This window comes from Nasonia vitripennis, assembly GCF_009193385.2.
Source record: "Nasonia vitripennis strain AsymCx chromosome 5 unlocalized genomic scaffold, Nvit_psr_1.1 chr5_random0006, whole genome shotgun sequence".
Classification (NCBI taxonomy): domain Eukaryota; kingdom Metazoa; phylum Arthropoda; class Insecta; order Hymenoptera; family Pteromalidae; genus Nasonia; species Nasonia vitripennis.
In genome coordinates, this window is record NW_022279657.1 from 1,221,869 (window position 1) to 1,243,452 (window position 21,584).

Here is a 21,584-nt window from a genome sequence, read left to right on the forward strand (position 1 = left end):
ATCTTATAAAGGCGTCCCTCAGGGTGGAGTCCTGAGTTCTCTCTTATTTATTATCTATGTTTGCTCTATCATGAAGGACATCCCTAAAACAGTCACTGTTCTACAATTTGTAGACGATATTTCACTCTGCTCAAAAAACATAAACTCTCTAAAAAAGGCCATCAAGATTATTGACAAACAGCTCTCATACCTGGACTTGATCTAGCTCCCCACAAAACTTTATTTATCAACTTCAACCAAAATGGCATTCTTCCAGGCACGACAAAATTAGAAATTAACAACAATTGTACTATAATATCCAGCTATTCCGCCTGATTTCTCGGAGTCATTTTCGACTGCAGACTCAATTTCTGCGAACAAATCGATAACATTCGATGGAGATGTCATGGAGCTCTTATTATTTTGAAATTTCTACAAGGCACTTGGTGGGGTGCCCATCCCAACGTCCTAATCATATTTTATAAAAGCTATGTTCGATCCATCCTCGAATACACCTGCTTCGCTTATTTTCCTGTACGAAAGGACTACCTGAACAAACTAGAAAAAATTCAATACAGCGCTATTCGTGCAGCCCTTGGTTATCGAATCACAACTCTACTGAATGTTATCCTAGCAGAATCCAAACTACCTTCGATCAAAGAAAGAACACGTTTTCTTTTCTATTCTTACTTATTAAAAATTCTCAGTAACGAGAACCTTCTAGTCCATAAAGTTATCAAAACCTATTTTAATAAAGTACTAAAAAAATCAACTGTCAAGCGCAATCGGTTATTTGAAGGGTGCATTAAACATCTGTTCAATTCTCCTATCCCTATTATTAAGTCTACAAACTACCAAATATTTAACTTCGATTACTATGTCTTAACCAGTACCATTCCCATCAATACCACAGTTGGAAAATCCCTTAAAGCATCTCCTTCTCCAAAACTTTTGTTACGGGGGCTTTTGAGAAATCAATCATACCTAGAAATCTACACTGGCGGTAGCAAAGACAGAAATATGAACACTACTGGCTCGGCCTGCATTTGCACCAATAACAATGACACGATTGTCAGGAATCTCCATAGCTTAATCTCTATTTTTACTGCTGTCTCTTGCCATAAATGATGCTATGGATATTGCTCTCAAAAACACCAACAAGGATATCATTATTTTCTCTGACTCATTAAGCGTTGTACAGGCACTCAAACACCGTAAACTAGATATAAGAACAAACCCTTACTTATTTTCTATAGGAAAAAATTATCAAAAATTTACACAAACAATGTCAAACGGCGCTTCGATTCTTCTATGTTGAATTCCATCTCATTGCGGTATTGAAGGCAATGATTTAGCGGACTCCCTAGATAAGAACGCAGCAACGTATCCTGTGATCAGAGAAAGGCCTCTCGTACCTTTCACTGATATGAAAGCCAGCTACAGAGAGGCCATAATCAAAAACTCTAAATTCCATTTCCTGGAAATGAGCCCTGATAAAGGCATTTACTACTTTCAAAATTACTACAAAGATGCTTGTCGCCCATGGTTTCAAAATAAAAACCTACCCAGAAATCTCACTATTAACCGTTGTCGTGCTGACCACTATAATCTTGCTGCCTCCTTAGCCAGTGTTAATATAATCTCGGACAGTACTTGCACTTGTAAATCCAGCATTCAAGATCTGGGTCATATCATCTGGCAGTGCCCACTGTACGACAACCAAAGAACTAAGCTAATTGTAAGCCTAAGAAAGGCTGGATTCCCACTTCCTATGAAAACTTCGATCATACTTCACGAACCCTACGTACCAGGCTGTAAATCTATTGTAGCGTTCCTTGAAGAATGTAATATTAAATTATAAGCTATTATGTATATTTTCTTTCTTTCTCTGTATATATATTTTTTTTTCTACAGCAATTAAATCGTGTAAAAAAAGATTTGAAGCTTAAATAAATTAAAAAAAAAGCAAAGTGGTCTCAAGAACAAGCCGATGAAGCCCCTCTGCACAAGCTACAACCATTACAAGAAACCATATTGGAGTTGAAAGAAAAAATAGCCAGGCTGGAGAGCCAACAACAAGACAAAAAGGAGAATCCTGTTTCCAGCAACCCAATACAAAATGCCCAGAACCAACATAAACCCGAAACACCCGTGACCCTTAAAGCAATAGATGAGACTTAATGAGAGAGAGAGAGAGAGAGAGAGTGTGTAATGCCCTATACACGATCCGGCGTGTAACTTCCTAGAACATATACATTTAAAAAATCCTAAACAACATCCGACTCTGCCTATACAGCGAGCGCACGGAATGTTTCGGCCGTCCTCACTCTTCTCACCTCCTACGAAACCAGCAGCTACGCAGTAAGCAACACAGCGACGGCAGGCCATCGACGCGCATGTGTGCGTGCGCGTCCCCCTTCTCTCTCCAGCTACGAAGCCAGCATTAACAGCAGCGCGTTGCGTAACACTATTTATATATATATATATATATATATATATATATATATATATATATATATATATATATATATATATATATATATATATATATATATATATATATATATATATGTGAGCGTAAGCGAGCGACGGTGAGTCGTGCGCATCCGAGTATGTTTGTATGAATGAGAAATGTAAATATGAATGAATGATAGTATGATTGTGTGAACGTGCGAATATTTTCGGCGGCTCGATCAGCGCTCTCTTAGGGTCCTATAAAAGGCCATGCGAGGCCTGTGTTCAATCACTAGCGGCAGCATTTTCAAGCGCCCTAGTTTACTCTGGCTGCACTTTTAAACGCCTTAGTACATATATAGAAATCTACTGCAAAATTAAGCGTAGAATTTAATAATATTTAATAATCGCATAACAGAAGTCTTCATCAAAAAATAAACAAAATTGTAACTAAATCTGATTTAAAAAGAATAATAGCAATAATAGGCATTATTCTTATGTTAAATTATTTTTGTTAATATACACACTATTTTAAATATAAGCAAGAGTTTATAATTATTGCGTTGCATATCCATTACCCACAATCCCGGACCTACTATTATTATTATTATTTAATTCATTTACAATCAATTTTCTTTTTATATTATTCGTTAAATAATAATTTAAAGTAAAATCGATTTATTCCAAATCTGAATTCGGATCCACGGTTCAGATTTGCAAATGTTTATTATTTTTTCTAATAAATATTAGACTTATTATTTCTTTTATTAAAATCTAATAGTAAAAAAGTACCAAGGACCAGTAAGAAGAAGTGATGAGCGTTTCAAAAGAGAGAGAGAGAGAGAGAGCGGCTAAGCTGAAGTGCGGAGTATGGAGAAGACCCTGTGTGGGAGAAAGCTGGGACGCTTTTTCTTCAAGCTTGCCTCCCCCGACGCTCCTCAAAGAAGGACGTATTTGTTCATTTTGAGTACCGCATCGAGTTCAATTTAGAGTTTGATACTAGAGTTTTAGTCAAAGTTTCAATTAGAGTTTTGTAGTCAAAGTTGTACGTGGAGTATTTTGTATTAGAAGTTTTTCAAGCTACTAAATAAAGTCATAGAAAAGGAATTCAGCCCATTGCGTTTTAATTGATTTGACGTCTTATCTAATTGTTTTGAAGGAAGGAAGCCAAACTGATTTTTTTGAGTCATTCTAATTTTGAAAATATTTTGGTGTTATTTCGGATCAAGTCAACAATTACTTTCGTCTATAAGAATCAAGTAAGTTGTGTCAATTAATATTTTCCGAATGTAATCAATTCTATAAAATCAGACAGTTCTGCTGCGATATTCGGTTGTACTGATCTCCCCCGTATGGGAGAGTAAGCCAGCACCCGTGTTTCTTTTTTGTAACATCACATTGTTATTTCGGTAAACTCACTATTACCCTAACAATGACTATACTTGTATTTTATATTGTATAATTTATAACAGATTCTCGAAGCGGATATAAACATTAGTTTGCTCGAGCCTAACTCATCATTCGGATTTTGCAGTACGTTATCCACACAATCGCTTATGGATTATACGGAAACTTCAAGAGACGATTTAAGTATTAAAACAGATGGAAACCTGGCTTGGATGACTAAGGAGTTGTATGCTGCATCAACATTAAACGTCGGTAAAGCTATTCATAGTATTTAAATTTTTTTTTAAGAACGGAGTAAACAAAAGAACGCTCGAAAATGTATTAGCTCTCCTAAATTTTTTCATACCGCAACCCAATAACTTATCAAAAACAAAGTACCAACTGCAAAAATTATCGGACACTTTACTACCATCTGACAGTAACATAATTAAAAAGCACCAAATATGCGAGGATTGTTCGCAAATTTAGGTCCTCTTACTCCTAGTCGGTGATAGCACAAACGTACACGGTCTTTTTATAGAATATGATCTTAAACATATAATTAGAAATGCTTTTGAAACTTGCGATTTAAGAATTTAGTTAAGAAACATAATCAAAATATAGAAACACTTGACAAAAATATGATATGTGACTTTACATCAGGTTCGGAGTACAGAAAATTCAAAAGAAAAGATGTTTGCTACCTTTGTGATTTTTTTTTTTAGGAATGCTCCGAGCAGTTCATAGGCTTTGCCACAGGCTTTAAGGGGGCACACCACCTTTGAAATCAAAATCAAAATTTTTCATTAAAAATGTATAAATACTTATATAAATGAACCAAATTTTTTTTCCTATTCTTAAACATAATTATCTTTATTTTGATGGTTTTAGACCTTCTATATACCTCTATAATACCTACGTATAGTAGGGAGTCCATAATTCACTGACCGTAAGATTCCAAAGGAACAAATGGCCCAAATGAGCTCTAACTCCAGGATATTGTTTAAAAGTACATTAGTAATAGTATGAATGAGGGGATTTGGTTTCAATTTCATAGAAAAAGTTTTATAATCATATTACTGATTTTTTTTATCAATTTTTGATTAATTTTAACATAACTATCATGTAACTTTCTTCTATTTTAATTTTTTTTTTACTTTTTTAATTTCAAAGGTGGTGTGCCCTCTTAAATATGAAGTTTAATCATTTTAACAAAAATTTAAGGATATCATCATGTCTAGCCAAAGATACAGGGTCTCTGCCATTCTGGGACCTATGTAGAAACTCTTGCACTATAAAAAGGTATCTCCGTAAATTTTCTGGTGGTCGTAGTCCAAATCGAACTCTTACTTTCACCAATATTAAGGTTTAAATTTCTTATAAGAGAGATATATATATATATATATATATGACTAAGGATATTTTTATTGAAAAGGTGAGAAAATTTTACAAAAAAAAGTATATCCTATAGTGAAAAATGCTTCCCTGAGGAGCTATGAATTAATTAATTTGTTCTAAAAACCTAAAATTTGCTAAATTTGACATCTTTGGCTCCCTACCATTTTGGTAAAAAGTTATTTGAAAATCTAAAATATTTAGGTGCATTGAAAACTGTTTCTAGAATATATTTGCCGTAGGTTAAAGAAGAAAAAAATTTTTGATTTACGATTTGACAAAGCACCGCCTACACACATACACATTCACACACATTTTTAATTATTTTGGTCAGTTCTACTTTATATTTCTTTGAGTTTAAAAGTGTACTTCAACGCGTTAAATATAACAGTATATGAACAACAAGAACAGCCTTTTATTTTACAGTTTAAAATGTTTAAAGTGGAATAAAATAATTGTAAATCCTATGAAGGTGGTAAACTTGCTTTTAATAACATTTTAATCACTTAATCTGAAGAAAACTCCTATAACACAGCAAGAACAAGATTGAAAAGAGCACATTGAACAAATTGTATTAAACTCTATGCATAAGTTTAATGAATTTGAAGTTGTTAAGGATGAAACTCTTAATTTTGTAGATAAAAGTCTCTTAATAAGATACAAATCTTTAAACTTAGAGAAAAAGAAATAGAAAATGTTTTTACTTAAGATAAAAGTGAATTTCAATTAGAAGACCATTCTGGATGCACAATCAAATGGGGAAGACAAGCAGAATGCTTGGTGCAACCTGTAGCTTCTACGACTTATAGCTATACACTACAACCAGCAATATCTGGTGATGGTAAGTGTTTTTAGAAAATCTCCGTATGGATGTGTATGTGCGCGTGTTTTTTTTATGTAGCGTAGGCAGAGCAAGCTATGCACAAGTGGCCCTCCGACACCGGATGCCCACAGGTACTACTCGTTGAACAATACTTCCGTGGGGTCCGTTAACTATCCTTTTTTGGCTTCTCCTTTAAAGTTTGACATTTCCGTACATCCCCCATCCACCAAGGTGATTAGGAGTTCAGGATCAAACTCGTCTTCTGCATCATTCTGTCATCTTCTTCCTTGTGCATCGTCCAGCTGTCTGCTTCCTGTCGCATTATCCGGCCGTCTACTTCGAGCAGCGTCGACCGGCCATCCTCTGGACATACTCAACCCCGACACCTCCGTTTCTCTGCATCGGGCAGGGAAGTGAGAGCTTAACTCTGTGACCTACGTTCCTCTGCATCAGTTCGAGGAGCGTTTTCTATCTATTACCTAGTTGCCTTCGTCTAGCAACAGTTTTACTTAGCTGTTTCGCCATGTCCTTCCTTTCTATTCTCTTCGTCATTTCTAACCTTCTTGATAATAGTCCTTACGTAGTAGTTTACTGCGCACCAGCCATCTTTCGACGCTAGCATAGCTGTCATCATTGACTCAGGGGTCACCCTAGCCTAAAGGTACCGTTCGAGTCCCTCTCGTTCCATTTCGTATAGCGAACAGTTGCAGAAGACATGCTCCGCATCTCCGTTTGCTTCTAAACATACTGGGCAATTTGGATTATCCTCTATCTTGAAGCGGTGTAGGTAGGCTCGAAAGCACCCATGTCCGCTCAAAAACTGCGTAAGGTAGTAATTCACTTCCTCGTGTCGTCTATTGGTTCAGCCAACAATACATGGTATAAGGCGGTGCGTCCATCGCCCATTTCCACTGGAGTCTAATCGTCTTTGCCACGCAGCTAGGGTTTGTTCCTTTGCGGATTACCAAACTTCCTTTTGAGTATTGTCATTACGCCGATTTTCTTCGTATATATGTTTTCGTTCTGTTGCTAGAAGGTCAATATGCGGCATACCTGAAATAGCGCACACTGCATCTTCTGATACTGTTCGGTAGGCAGAAGCGACCCGCAATGCACTTCTCCTATAAACTGTTGACAGCTTTCGTGCATAGGACTTCACCAACATAGCGTCCGCTTATATTGGGGCACCGTATAACATAATTGATGTAGTTACACTGGCTAGGAGTAACCTTTGGCCCTACGTTGGCCCACCTACATTTGGCATAAGTCGCGATAGTGCAGCGCCAACTTTTGCTGCCTTATCGCTCGCCCTCTCAAGATGCTGCTTAAACGTTAGTCTAGCGTGTCTATGGTGATTCCCAGGTACTTAAAGGTCGGCTAAGTGTTAATTTCGTGTCCGTCCACTGACAGCGTTATTGTCTCTATTTTTTTTTTACTGGCTATAAGAATAGCCTTTGTTTTATGGCTTGCAAGCTCAAGTGCAGTCTGCTTTAGCCAATCGTGGATTATACTTACTGCCTTGTTAGCGATTTCCGTCACCTCTTCCTTTTGCTTTGCTACTACCACTACTGCAATGTCATCTGCAAACCCTACAAATGTTGCACCTTCGGGTAGCTCTAGCCTAAGTACGCCATTGTATATGATGTTTCACAATAGTGGGCCGAGCACTGACCCTTGTGGGACCCCTCAGGTTACTTGATAGGTTTTCGTACCGCTCTCTGTGTCATACAAAAGGGTTCTGTCTTTTAGGTAGTCAGACATAATCCTTCTTATATACGCGGGTACCTCTTTTTTTGTAGTGCCTCCTGTATCTTGCCCCAACTGGCTGAGTTAAACGCATTTTTAACATCCAGTGTAATAATAGCATATTACTTCTTGGATTCTCCTTTCCATCTTTCTCCTTCTGCTGCAGTTCTAGCGGTGTCAACTACTAAGCTTATGGCATCAAGAGTGGAGCGGTTTTCCTGACGCCGTATTGATATTCCGCAAGTCCGCCTGGTTTATCAATGACTTGGTCTATCCTAACGCCGATTATGCGGTCTATGATCTTGCCCAGGGTGTCCAGCATGCAGAGTGCTCTGTATGAGGAAGCTTTTCCAGGTGGCTTATCTCCTTTTGGTAGTAGCACCAGGCTTTGCTTCGTCCAGTTCTTAGGAAACGTCCCTTCTTCAAGACATGAGTTGTACAAGTGCACAAAGACATCGGGGCGTGCCTGTATAGCTTGTTTCAATGCAATTTTGGGTATGCCATCCAGGCCTGGAGCCTTGTTGTTCCCAATTCTTTTGCATGCAGCCAGTAATTCCTCTGTCGTGATTGCTGAAATGGTTTCGTCATTCGTCTCCGATTCAGGAATAGCTGTTACTTCCAGTTGAAGGGGAAACAGTGTTGTCAAAATACGATCCAGCGATTCCGGGCTTTTAGAAGGGGGGATATAACCTCTCTTTATCTTCTTCATTACCACTTGGTATGGTCACCGTCAGGGGTCCAGCTCAACCTCGTCCTGTAACTCTTTCAGGCACCGTCTTTTACTCTTTCTGATTTTCCTCTTGAGTATCCGTTTAGCATTCTTTATTTCATTATTTAGGGCGTCTACTATTTCTTTAGCACGACCAGTCTTGTAGTATTTCTTCTTAGCCCGCTGTTCCCGTCTTCTGATTCGATGACACTCTTTGCGGGCCGCGTCGATTTCTTTATCCCACCAGTATACTGGCGGTCGTCTATTGTTGGAAGTTCTCCTTGGCTATCCTATTAAAATTTCAAGTGATTAAACTACTTATTTTTTCAATAATAAATCGAAAACTGGAAAAAATGAGTTTTTTTGTGCCTCGATTACGGTTTTTAGTAAAGAGCCAAAATGTAAAAACCGATTTTTCTCAAAAATTTTGCTTCCTCTTATAGGGATGTCGTTGCACGTCGTTAAAGTCCCTCTTTATGAATTCATGTCATACTGATATATTCTGTGAAAAAAATTGACGGCAGCGTTTGTATTCTATAATGAAAAAACAGAGGGGTCTGCAAACTTTTGGACAATGAGCCATCCAAAACTTATATATTATATATCGTCGGTCCCTACAAAGAGTAGTACGGTTCAGATTTGCTACAAAGACTAGTACGATTCAGATTTTCCAGGAAGACTAGTACATTTCAGATTTTTCCTACATGAAAAAATCGAATTGTTTCGGAGAAAAACAAATAGTAATTTTGGTTAAAACTAATAGAAGTGCAAGATTTTTAAAGTTGACAAATAATTTTCGAAAAATTTCGAAATTTAAAAAATTTTTATTGAAAACTTTAATTAGAAGAAAAAAATTAATATTAATTCTCATAACAACTCATAACAACAGTATTCATTGTGAGAAGTGAGTATTACACTATTTAATGAAAAATCTATGCTGTAACTAAAAATTTTTAAACATATATCATTCGTTTTTCATTCTTCGAAATATTTTAAATTTTTCTTGTTTTCCTTCTCCTACTTCTAATAATACTTTTTCAAATTTTCCATCAAGTGAACGCATGTTTATGTTCAACTTTAAAATATGGAAGTGTAACCAAAGGTCTGATTCTTTTATAATTTCTGCTATTATAATAGTTCTACTATTCTTTACAACAGGTAGAATTTTTCAAAAGTCTTCTCCTAAAACTATTAATTTATTTTCAAAAGGAATGATAGTATAACATAGATCACGTAAAGTTAAAACAAGTATTTATCGTGCTTTTTTAGGTATTGTAGAAGCTTCATCCCAAATAATTAAATCTGATTTCCGTAACTTTTCTTTATCAGATTCAAATTGTAAAAATGCAATTTTCAAATTTGTCAAATCTAAAGGTTTTCATGAATCTCCGGGACCGACTATAAAATACATTTTGTGAGTTTGTAAAGATAACGCTTCAAAAAACTTTTTTTGGTTATTGTTCATTCTGTGTTTTTTTTAATTGTCCCTTGGATTTTTCCACTCGATATGGTTCTATTAATAGCGCTTATTGAAAATAACTTGGTTTTCCTCCTAGCAAATACTTTCTCTGTTTGTTATTAGCAATAATAACGGCAAATTCATGTTTTTTTAAAAATATCTCAAAAACTACTGCACCTATAAAAAATCATCGTGATTGAAAGTTGTTTGAAATATTGAAATGCATAAACTATTATTTTACGTATTTTTGCGTGGAAGCAGTTTTTGGAAAAATGTAACTCCTAGCATCATGTCCCTAACATTTTTCAACTGGATATTGTTGTAACCGAGTAGCTTATTACAAATAATTTGGTTTTCCAGCTGTCAAATACTTTTTTTATTCATTATTAAAAATAATAATGGTCAAAATGTGATTTTTCAACAATAACTCAAAAACGACTGCTCTTATTACGAATAAAGTTATTAAAACTTGTTGAAGACAAAGTGCATATCGAATGAGGGAATTTACTTTAAATTCTATAGAAAAAAGTTACAGGATAATTATATTAAAATTAATCAAAAATTGATAAAAAAAAAATCAGTAATATGCTTGTAAAACTTTTTCTATGAAATTTAAACAAAATCCCCTCATTCATACCATAACTAATGTACTTTTAAATAATATCCTGGAGTTTGAGCTCATTTAGGCCATTCGTTCCTTTGGAATCTTACGGTCAGTGAATTATGGACTCCCTACTATACGTAGGTATTGTAGAGGTATATAGAAGGTCTAAAACCATCAAAATAAAGGTAATTATGTCTAAGAATAGTAAAAAAAATTTGGTTTATTTATATAAGTATTTATACATTTTAACGAAAAATTTTGATTTTAATTTCAAAGGTGGTGTGCCCCCTTAAGTAATCAATAAGTTGTTTTTAGTAAGTGTGCATATGATTTACACTATACACATCGTGGACTATAAGAAAAGGACTGCCGAATAGCGACCTGGCGATTCAAGGTGTTACGCGATAGGTGGCGCCAGAAAATATATGTAAAATTAAATGAGGTGGTCAGTATCAGAACTAAAATTATTATCATTCAACATAGAGCGTATAGGGCACGCGTAACACCTCGATAATAGAATCTAATTAACGTAAACTAAAAAAAAAACTAATAATACCTGTGAATAACTCTTTTCTCTGTCTTAATTCCGATATTCTTCTGACGAAAATGTCTGTTTTGTTCAGTTATCTTTTGTTTTAGTCTGGAATCTTCAGATGAAAACTGTTATGTGCAGAATTTTTGTTCCACTAACGATTAATATAAGTATGGAAAATTATGTAATTTTATACTAAATCATATTTCATATCCTTATATAAAGATAAATTCATTTTATTATCACTTTTTTAATACTTATTTGAATTATTAAATAAGTCAGTATTTAAAATATATTTTGATATAGTATGCGTAAAATGCACCGCTCTGCGTGCGTTCAAGCACATTTTTCGCTCCCTGTATCGAAAAATAACGTTCGATACACACGCGAAAAGTTGATTTTTGAAATTTTATAAATAGATAAAATTCAGTTGTCAATAATCGAATGACACTTTATTGATTGTGAAATCACTATGAGTTTCTTACCTGAAATTCTCAGGTCTAATATTTTAAAATCAAAATATAATACGCTCCAATGCATCAATTGTCGAATACGGTTTTACTATTTAAAAAATTATTTTTAATAATAACAAACTTCATAAGAGTATTTTAGAAGTAAACCTAATAGAGCAGTATACCTAATAGTAGAGATCTCATTTAAGATTTATCATTAAAGATGATCATAGATAATTGATGGAAAACGTTAAAATATTGAACATTTAGATCAGCTTGGGTGTACAGTCGCACGGCTCGCGGGAACATATATAACTATAAATTTGTATCAAGTGGCGCGGTAGCACCACGAAGGCGAGTTTGAGAAGCAGACAAAGCCGCGGCGCCCGTGACACTATTTACTTCTATATTGGTGTTCGGATTTTTCATGATACAGAAAAAAATGCTTATTGTTACTGTTCGTAAGATTTTTTGGCTTATTAGTATGTTTTCTGAGCCAAACTATGATTTCTAACAAAAATATTAGTGAAAAGGCTGCTTATTTTTATAATATGTGAGTGTATAATCCACAAATGCTAAAATTACGTTTTGCTTCTTCAGCCCGAAATGTGTTAGGACCGTGAAGTTGGCCGCAAAGCTATATACAGATGAGAATTGCTTTCTCAAGAAAATATAATATATTACGATATTTTGAATTAAGAGGTTGCCAGTGCATACTCTGCGTTCCGAAGCTGTAACAGTAACTAGCTTGCCAGGGTAGCCGATGACAAGGTCTAGGTGGCGCGCTCCGTGGTTTTTGGTGTCCAGGTGTAAAAATCATTTAAGGGCGGCGTCTAGGTGTACAGGGTGGCCGATGACTAGTTCTGGGTAGTTCGCACCGTAGTTTTTGGTGTCTAGATGTAAATATAATTCGAGGGTGATGTATATTAGAACAATCAGTGATTTCATCTTAGTAATAAAAATGTTACAAAAAAGCTGTGGTCGAATGGTGCTAAATGCTTATGATGCTTATATTTTATTTTTACGACTTTGAATATGAAATACTCTAAACAATTAAAAAAAAGGATTGAAATCTCTAAAAAAAATTAACTCTTAAAAAAGTAAAAGGTTAGGCTAGTTTGATATATTCCGCAACAAAATTACAGATAGAAAAGAACTGAGATCAATCAAACAAAGTCAAGTTTATTATATTTAATCGTAATGAAGCAAAAAAAAAAATCTCAAGATAATTACTACGTCACTTGTCATGCCCGTTTCATTTTGTTTATTGGTGAACAACTAAATTTTCTTTTTATATATATTAGAACGGTATACAAACACTATAAGTACAATGAAACGGTGACGTAGTAATTATCTTGAGATTTTTTTTTTTTTGCTTCATTACGATTAAATATAATAAACTTGACTGTTTGATTGATCTCAGTTCTTTTCTATCTGTAATTTTGTTGCGGAATATATCAAACTCGCCTAACCTTTTACTTTTTTAAGAGTTAATTTTTTATAGAGTAATATATACTTAAATATTATAGTAAAAATATATAATACATTAATCAAAGTATGAAATTTATTGTAATTTTTGTTTAAAACATTTATTTGATTATAAGTAAAGGGTTATTGAAAAAAATTTATACTGTTTAATATTAATTTATTTTCCCTACTGATAAACTTATGTAAGTGTTCTTTATATAAAGAAAATGATTACATAACGATTTTTGTTAGTTAATATTCACAAACACATATCTTTAAAAAAAAGTGCATATCTGCACAAGTAATTATCCGCAGCATCCCTTTCATCTGGACTAAATCTGCAGATTACATCTTGTGATATGCATGAATGCATCGAGCATTCATTATTTCATATTCACAAATAGTTGGCTTTAAAAAAAATAGCATTTCTATACAAATAATTATTCGCAGCATTCCTTTCAACTAGACCGATCTTAAAATACTCTTCATTCATCCATGTGTGTACGTACATATGTTATAATATACGTCGAAAATATAAAAAAAAAAAACATTAATAACGTATTTTTTTTTTAATTGTTTTTACAGCTTCTAATCTACCTGGACCAAATCTTTAGAATGTTTTTTAGTAGGAATGTATATTTTTATCATATCTATCTGTCCATAACATTAAATAGTTTCTTATTTGTAAAATATATCAAGTTTTGTGGAATGAATGCAAAAAAAAATCCGGACGGACGGACGGACAGATGATTATTCTTTAAGTTCTTTTACTGCTAAAAACTAATTGAAATTTGATACATTTGACATTTTTTTTGGTAAGCTGAACGATTTAAGTAATAAGAAAAATAAAGATCTAGAAAACAACGTTGTCTATAAAATTGAATGTAATGATTGCTCTGCCACGTATGTAGGCCAAACAAAAAGGAATGTGTGTATACGTATAAATGAACACAAAAATCGAAAAATACTGTAATCTCCAATCACGTCAACAAGCTGAATCACAATTTCTATTTTGAAAACTACTACATTAAAGACAGAAAGATCAATTTAAATAAAAGACTAGTTTCAGAAATGCTACACATACACCTACAAAAAGCGGTATTAATAAGAAGGAAGACACTCAAAATTTAAATACAGTATACACACACCTTATACACCAACTGAAAACAAAACAAACATAAGCCAGGCGCTGACGTCAATAGCGGAAGAAATTGTCAACACGGCCGCTCGACTCTCTTCTCACTGCTCCGCGCTATATAAACACGCGCGAATTAGAATCGAACAGCTGAGAGATAAACACTGTTCACCTACTTCCCCCCGCCGCGCGGCGGGGAAGCGCCTTCTCGACAAAACTTTGTACCGATCTTCTCCATAATGGTAAGTTCCATTCTTCACACTGTACATATATTGTTATACAACAAGTTTTTAATAAAATTTGTTCACATCAGTCTCCCGATGAGGGCGGCATTGTCCGTCGAAACGTTAAGAAGAAAAGTGAAAATGTCTTAAAGTTCTTTCTCTCCTTTCTCACCACACAACCTGCCTCGGGAAGACCGATAGAGAAAAACCAATATTCCAAATATCCACAAACCTAGAAATCTATAAAACCACAACTCTCAAAACTTACAACCCTTAAAGCTGAAGTATATAGTGTTTTTATTTGTTTATGTCAGGTAGCCTAATCTGAATGTAGAGTTACTTTGGACGTTTAAGTCAAGTTCAAAAGATTTTAATTGTCAAATTTAAAAAAGTCGAGAGTTTTTATGCGGGTTGTTTGCTATTTAGAATCTGTAACCTTGTCATTTAGAGATGCTTTAAATTTATTTGAAGTGATTTCTGTATTTCCCATTCTGAACAACGATGAGGTACCACTTCTATTAGAAATTGCCCGCTATGGAAGCGGGGGGGGGGGGGCGACGCCAGGTTTATGTGATGTATAAAGTGTGATGATGTATTTAAACAAAGACGTAATGCTTGTTTAAAACGACTTGTTCTTTTCTGAAGAACGTCGTTCCGAAGACATCATGTAGGTACCCCATACACTTTGATTTCTATGCTCAATCTCTTCGAAGTCCTGATGAAACCTCTTTTTCTGCTCTTCACTCATATTACCTAAATTGTCAGGGACCAATTGATATGAGAATCCAAACAATGGATTTTTAAATTATCAAACAAATTAACTATTTAAAATTTTAATCATTTAAGCAACTATTTATTTGTAGTTAGAGCGTTTATGATTTACTAAAAAGTTAGAGCAAACTTGCCTAAAGCTTTTCCATGCTTCTTTTTCATCACTAGTCATTCCTTCCTTGAATTCATCATCTCTCAGTAGAACTCTAATTTGCGGACCGTCAAGCACTACCTCTTTAGTTTAGCATCGAAATGTTTAGAAAACTTCTCAAAAATATAGTTATAAGCCTTACTTTCTGTTTTTCTCATTGCCTTAACTAATGCCTTCACTAAACCGAGTTTTATATGTAATGGTGATATTAGCACTTTTCTTGGATCCACTAGGTGTTTATGTATATAACATTTAATGGACCTGGATTAAGGTTTTCTCGAAGAGTCCAATTTTTTTTATATAATGTTGCTTATGAGCTCGGCTATTCCATTCGCATATATGTTATATAATATAACATTGGTGTTCTGAAAATCTACTCTATAGTCCCAGCAATTTATTGAGAAGAAACTTAAGAATCTTGTGTTTTTCGCCAAGTATAACAGAGTGTGCACCTGGCAGAGGTGCATATTTATTATGATGAATTTGAAATGATGAATTTTTACTGGGCGAAAATAATTTTTACGATGAATACTGTATAAAACCTTACTAGTAATATTCAATTTGTATTAATATCATTGAAAATGTAGAGGAGTATGCCTCTGTAGACGCTTTAGGAGAAGCTACTTTTTCTTATTGTTGTTAACAATGCCATACAAAAATTTTAGGTTATACTTTTTGGTCATGATAAGTAAAATCTTAAAAGAGGTGGAGAAAACAATAATTTTATTTATTTTATTACTTTACAATTTAATTATGGCTGTAGTTCACTTTGTAACAATTTATAGAAAGTATATATGGATCAAATTTAACAGAAATTAGTTAATTTTTTGTATTTTTAAAACGCGTTAAAGTTTTTTTTCTCACTTAAACATATTGATGGTAGTAACCAAAGAAAAAAACTAGAGACCTCGAATTTATCATATATCTTGAAAACAATTGTAAATCCTGAAAATCATGATCCCATATTTGCAAAGCCGAATCCACGCCCCTAAACTCTCATCCCACGATCCTCACATCCACAAAGTCCAAACTCCCAGCACGGTTGTTAAACGATTTTACGGTTTGCCGGACTTGAAGCTTGTGGGTTGAAGTGTGGAGATTTGTGGTCCTGAGCTTCGGATTTATGAACATAGAGTGTATGGGATAAAGGATCATAGGCTCAGGGTTTGTGGACTTGGGATGTGTGAGCTCGAAGATTGTAGGCTTAGGGTTTTTATGGCTTAGGATTTTTTGACTTAAGGATTGTTTTAGGGTCTGTAGGCTTTAGTTTTGTGGGATTGGGATGTTCGAGCTTGCAGTTTGTAGGCATAAGGCTTTTGGTCTTAAGTATCGTATCTTTCAGATTGTGGAGTTAGAGTTTAAGGGTTTGGGATATTATAAGTTTTTCCTTGAATTGACCTCCATAATTTGATTAGATTATACTGACTCAAATTTAGCTACCTCAAAAACCTATTCTTACCTGGTATAGTTCGTTGACGACGGATTCTGACTTTAATGTGTTAGTTGAATTTGTTAGTGGTTTTGTTGATCAGTATAATATTGTAACTTAATGTATGTTTTAATTGGAGGTTTAGAAATTTGTTTCACGGAAAGACTGCAGTGTTGTGTTTTTTATAGTTTCAGGCTTTGTTAGTATCAAAGTTATTGGTGTTATTGATTTTGCTAGAAACATATCAACGATTCCAATATTGACCTATAATACTTAGGGGAAAATCATTGGTTATAAGGATTACTTTATTATTGTAATATTATCAGTTTGAAAGAAGTCGGAAAGTAAAATGGCTTTGTTTTAGCTCAGGTATCTGCATAATGCTGTATTTTCTTTTTTTTCACAGGTGAATTGTTAGTTTCTATTGTAGCTATTGAAAACTGTTAGAGTTCCGTTAATTTTCTTGTTGCTAATTAACAGACAATTATCTATATATCTGCAATATAAAAGGATGTGAACGTATACTTTGGCAGACAGTCTGCATAAGTCCCGTTGTGTATGTACTTTTTGTCAGCATAAGTCCTAATCTATATATAATTAGTATTGATATGTCCGCACAAGTACCTTTTCGCTAAAGCAATCATCACTCGTTTTATGCGGACGTCTGCATAAGTACCCTTGAGTCTGCATAACTCACGTTGCAGTGCTGATTTTGGCAGCATAAGTCACACATATATATATATACATATACACACGCGCGCGCGCACGCAACACAGTTTGAGGAGGTTCAATACCAAAAAGAGAATGCCTAGAATATCTTAACAAACAATTGAAATCTGTTAATAAACATGCGATTCGCCTACTGGAAATATCAGATCTATTGACAATACAGTATTAGCAATAATTGACTTCAAAGTTTGACTCTTATGGAATAACTTTAAAAATGATAGAAACACTTAATGTTAGATCACTCAATAATAAGAAGCGAATAAAAAACTTGGCAAATCATCTGGAATCCATTTTTAAACATGCACACAAAATTGTAGAACAATTGACAATAGCGATTCCGTGTACTAAGCAAAAACATAAATAATACCATTAGCTTGTGGACTGTGTAGCTATTGAAAACTGTTAGAGTTTCGTTAATTTTCTTGTTGCTAATTAACAGACAATTATCTATATATCTGCAATATAAAAGGATGTGTAATATTTTAAGGCAATGTATCTCTAATTGTTCTAAAAGTACTTCTGCGAACACAGCTAGTGCAAAAACCCGTAGATTCTCTCATTATTTATTTTTAGAATTTATGGTTCAACTGTAAATACGTGCTATTTAAAAGTGTCTCTATCTCTTCTAGTAATTCAACCTTAGAAAGACATACTTACTTTCTCAAGAACTTCTATTTAGGACCAATGGCTTACAAAGTTATAACTGTGACGAGACACGAGTCTCGCACATATAAGGCGACCGCGGCGAGCACGGCATGCGCCCGCGCGCAACGAAAGGCGAGGCCGCAAGAGCGCGGAGCGCGACAACCGGCGAGCGACTCAGCGACGACGCACCAGGTGGCGCGAGCGGCATACGCGGTGCGCCATGAACGCACCCATACATACCCGCGCCGCGCGCCATTATAAGGCGGATCGCGCGGCACGATGGGCAGTTCTACTCGAGCTCCACTCCAGGTAGCATCGTGTGCACACGTTACTACAGGGAACAGCGAGAGATAAATCTGCGGCGACGAAGTCGTCGTTACGCGACACATTCGGATCGGTGTAGCCGTGCGCACACGACTCCACCGTACCGAATGAATTCCTAACCTCAAAATCCGCCACCGATCCGTCATACCGCCACCGTACCGAAACACCGTAGCCGCGAACACCGAATCATTCTTGTAACGAAATCGCGTAGATATTCTTGTAAATTGTCAACCGTATTAGTTTAAACAAATCTATTTGTAAAGGCGAAATATTTTTAACAAGATGCATAATTGATTTCTGTTTCAGCCGGGATTTAACAACGGATTCCCACTTGCTATTCTTTACTTAAGAAATATATTTTGTTATTATTAAGAATATAAAAACAGACTCTTTTCTGGCCCCTTTTCCCTATCCAGATCCTGGAACCGACTGACTATCCAGTCTCTTGGGGAAAGTTAAACCGTTACATAACATTATGGCTTTTAAAACGTCTTCGTTCAGTAACATTCTACACATCACATACACTGACAAAATCATCGATAATAACTTTAAAACAACCATCAATAAACAAATAATCGAAGCCAAACCTAGGGGCCCCTAATGCACGTCGCACCCTCTGGTGACGTACAACTAAATACACCTTCTATGCCGTTTTGCTCCTCTGATATTGAGCACAACCGGACGTATGGATTTTCGCGTCTTATTTTTTCGCGCCCTATTCCATAGGAAGACTCTACAAAAGACACACCTTTGCACACAGTACTCACACACTCCTGCATCTCACCCTAGAAAACAGAAGGATTTAATTACACAATAATTTACCAAACATCCGACAGAACGATGATGGCCCGCAGGACTGTCGCGAGATTAAAGGTTTTGTAATATGTGAATTTATACAGTCGTAATACTTAAAATGGTACTTGTCGTGTAATCTATCGGTTTGCGACGATTTCGTGCAGTCAGACAAGCTCATGCGAGAGCAAGCGTATACCGCATGCCTCGCGACTATACTCTAAGCGCATATACTACACATTCTCTCTCTCTCTCTCTCTCTCTCTCTCTACTACAAGACTCCGATGTGAGCGGACGTGTTTCCCGAGTCAGACTATTGCCGACTACAATATATAACTATTAACTATTAACCTAAGTGTACACTTATTTTTCCAACCTTCCAACAAAAGGCTGAGAATCTTGGGAGCGCTTCTCTAGGTATCTCTCACTCCAAATCGAAATGCCACGGACTGCTATCCACGGGTGCTGCATTGATCAGCTTCTGTGATTCGTTACCTTGTCGTCGACTATTACGGAATATCCACGGAATTGTTTATTTGGCGTGAAATGTGTCTGTTTTAGACGCAAAAATGAGTCGGTTGCGCAGCGCTTTCTTTATGCTTGCTGTGGTTATCATAAAAATAATATTTGTGCGCTTGTGCATATTCTATCAAATGAAAAGAAAGAGAGCACTGATTATATTTATTTTAGTATATATTATCTTTATTTTATTATTATTACATACATCTTTACTAATTATATTAAATTTTATTAATTATATAACCTGGCATTCAAGATCGTATATGACAATTGCAATATTAATTATGTAGTTATTAAACATAATACAAAATTTTTTGTAATAATGGTTTGCTTTTTGTTACAGATCATTTATTGAGCAATTAAAACAAGCATCAGGTCGATTTCTGGCAGAAAAACGGCAAGCGCAAGAATCTATGTCCCTTCTTCAATTGTATTCAGCTAAATCAGAAATGGAACAAACGTAGGTTATGTGGGGAGTCGGATCTATTCCTATTGCTCATATGTATCGACTGCGCCATACAGTTATTCATAAAGGTCATAAATGGCAACAAACACTAATTGTTCTCGAGAATTGATGCGTATGAAGGCGTAGGTATCTGGATCAAGTCAGTGAGATTTTGACGAAAAAAAATGTTGGATTCTCTTAAACTGAACAATTTTGCTATATTCAGTATTGTAACAGTTTTAATTGAAGAAGGCTAATCTTAGTACTGTATAGTCATTGATAATGCATACTCTAGTGGAAAAAAAATATAATAAATTGTAATAAATTGTAATAAAACGTAAACAAATGTAAGAAATTATACCTTTTTGTTGGATTTCGGACCATTTTTCTCATACGTTTTTGTACACTTTCTTACATTTTCAGATTTCTTAACATTTTTTACATTTTATTTACATATGTTATTTTACCGCCTAATATAGTCAATATCTTTTTAATTATTAATTGTATAATAAAATGTAACAATGCATAAGAAATTGTAAGAAAAAGTAAAAGAATGTAAGCAGAAGTAAGAAAATAAAAAAGACGCCAATTTCTTATATACTATTACGCTTACAGACAATTTTTTACATTTTGTTAGACTTTTTTACGTATTGTTACATTTGTCATTTCAATGAAGAGACCCTGATGAAATCCTGGATCAATGGATTTGTAATAAATTGTAATAAAACGTAACAAAATGTAATAAAATGTAGCAAACTGTAATAAAACGTAAAAAAGGTACGAAATCCAACAAAAACGTACAAAATGGTACGATTTGTTACATTTTCTTATAATTTATTACACTTTATTACATTTTTTATTTTCACTAGGGTACATATATGTGGGTTCCCTGTCAAATCAAGGATGAAATTTTTAGTTTTGGCCCCAACTCTATATATATATATATATACGGACGTCTGCATAAGTACCCTTGAGTCTGCATAACTCACGTTGCAGTGCTGATTTTGGCAGCATAAGTCACATATATATATATATACATATACACACGCGCGCGCGCACGCAACACAGTTTGAGGAGGTTCAATACCAAAAAGAGAATGCCTAGAATATCTTAACAAACAATTGAAATCTGTTAATAAACATGCGATTCGCCTACTGGAAATATCAGATCTATTGACAATACAGTATTAGCAATAATTGACTTCAAAGTTTGACTCTTATGGAATAACTTTAAAAATGATAGAAACACTTAATGTTAGATCACTCAATAATAAGAAGCGAATAAAAAACTTGGCAAATCATCTGGAATCCATTTTTAAACATGCACACAAAATTGTAGAACAATTGACAATAGCGATTCCGTGTACTAAGCAAAAACATAAATAATACCATTAGCTTGTGGGCCGTGAGCGGGG

The 21,584-nt window shown here is 34.8% G+C and overlaps 1 protein-coding gene across 1 annotated transcript in view; it reads left to right on the top strand.

Annotated features, from left to right (window-relative positions):
• The window catches only part of LOC116417913 (DNA fragmentation factor subunit alpha-like), a 243,519-nt gene extending 223,360 nt beyond the window's left edge, over nt 1-20,159 (top strand). Inside the window, exon 5 of the mRNA XM_032602181.1 lies at nt 20,069-20,159. The gene's annotated coding sequence lies outside the window, so the exon portion shown is untranslated. The remainder of the gene's footprint in view (nt 1-20,068) is intronic.
• The last annotated feature ends 1,425 nt before the right edge of the window (nt 20,160-21,584 follow it).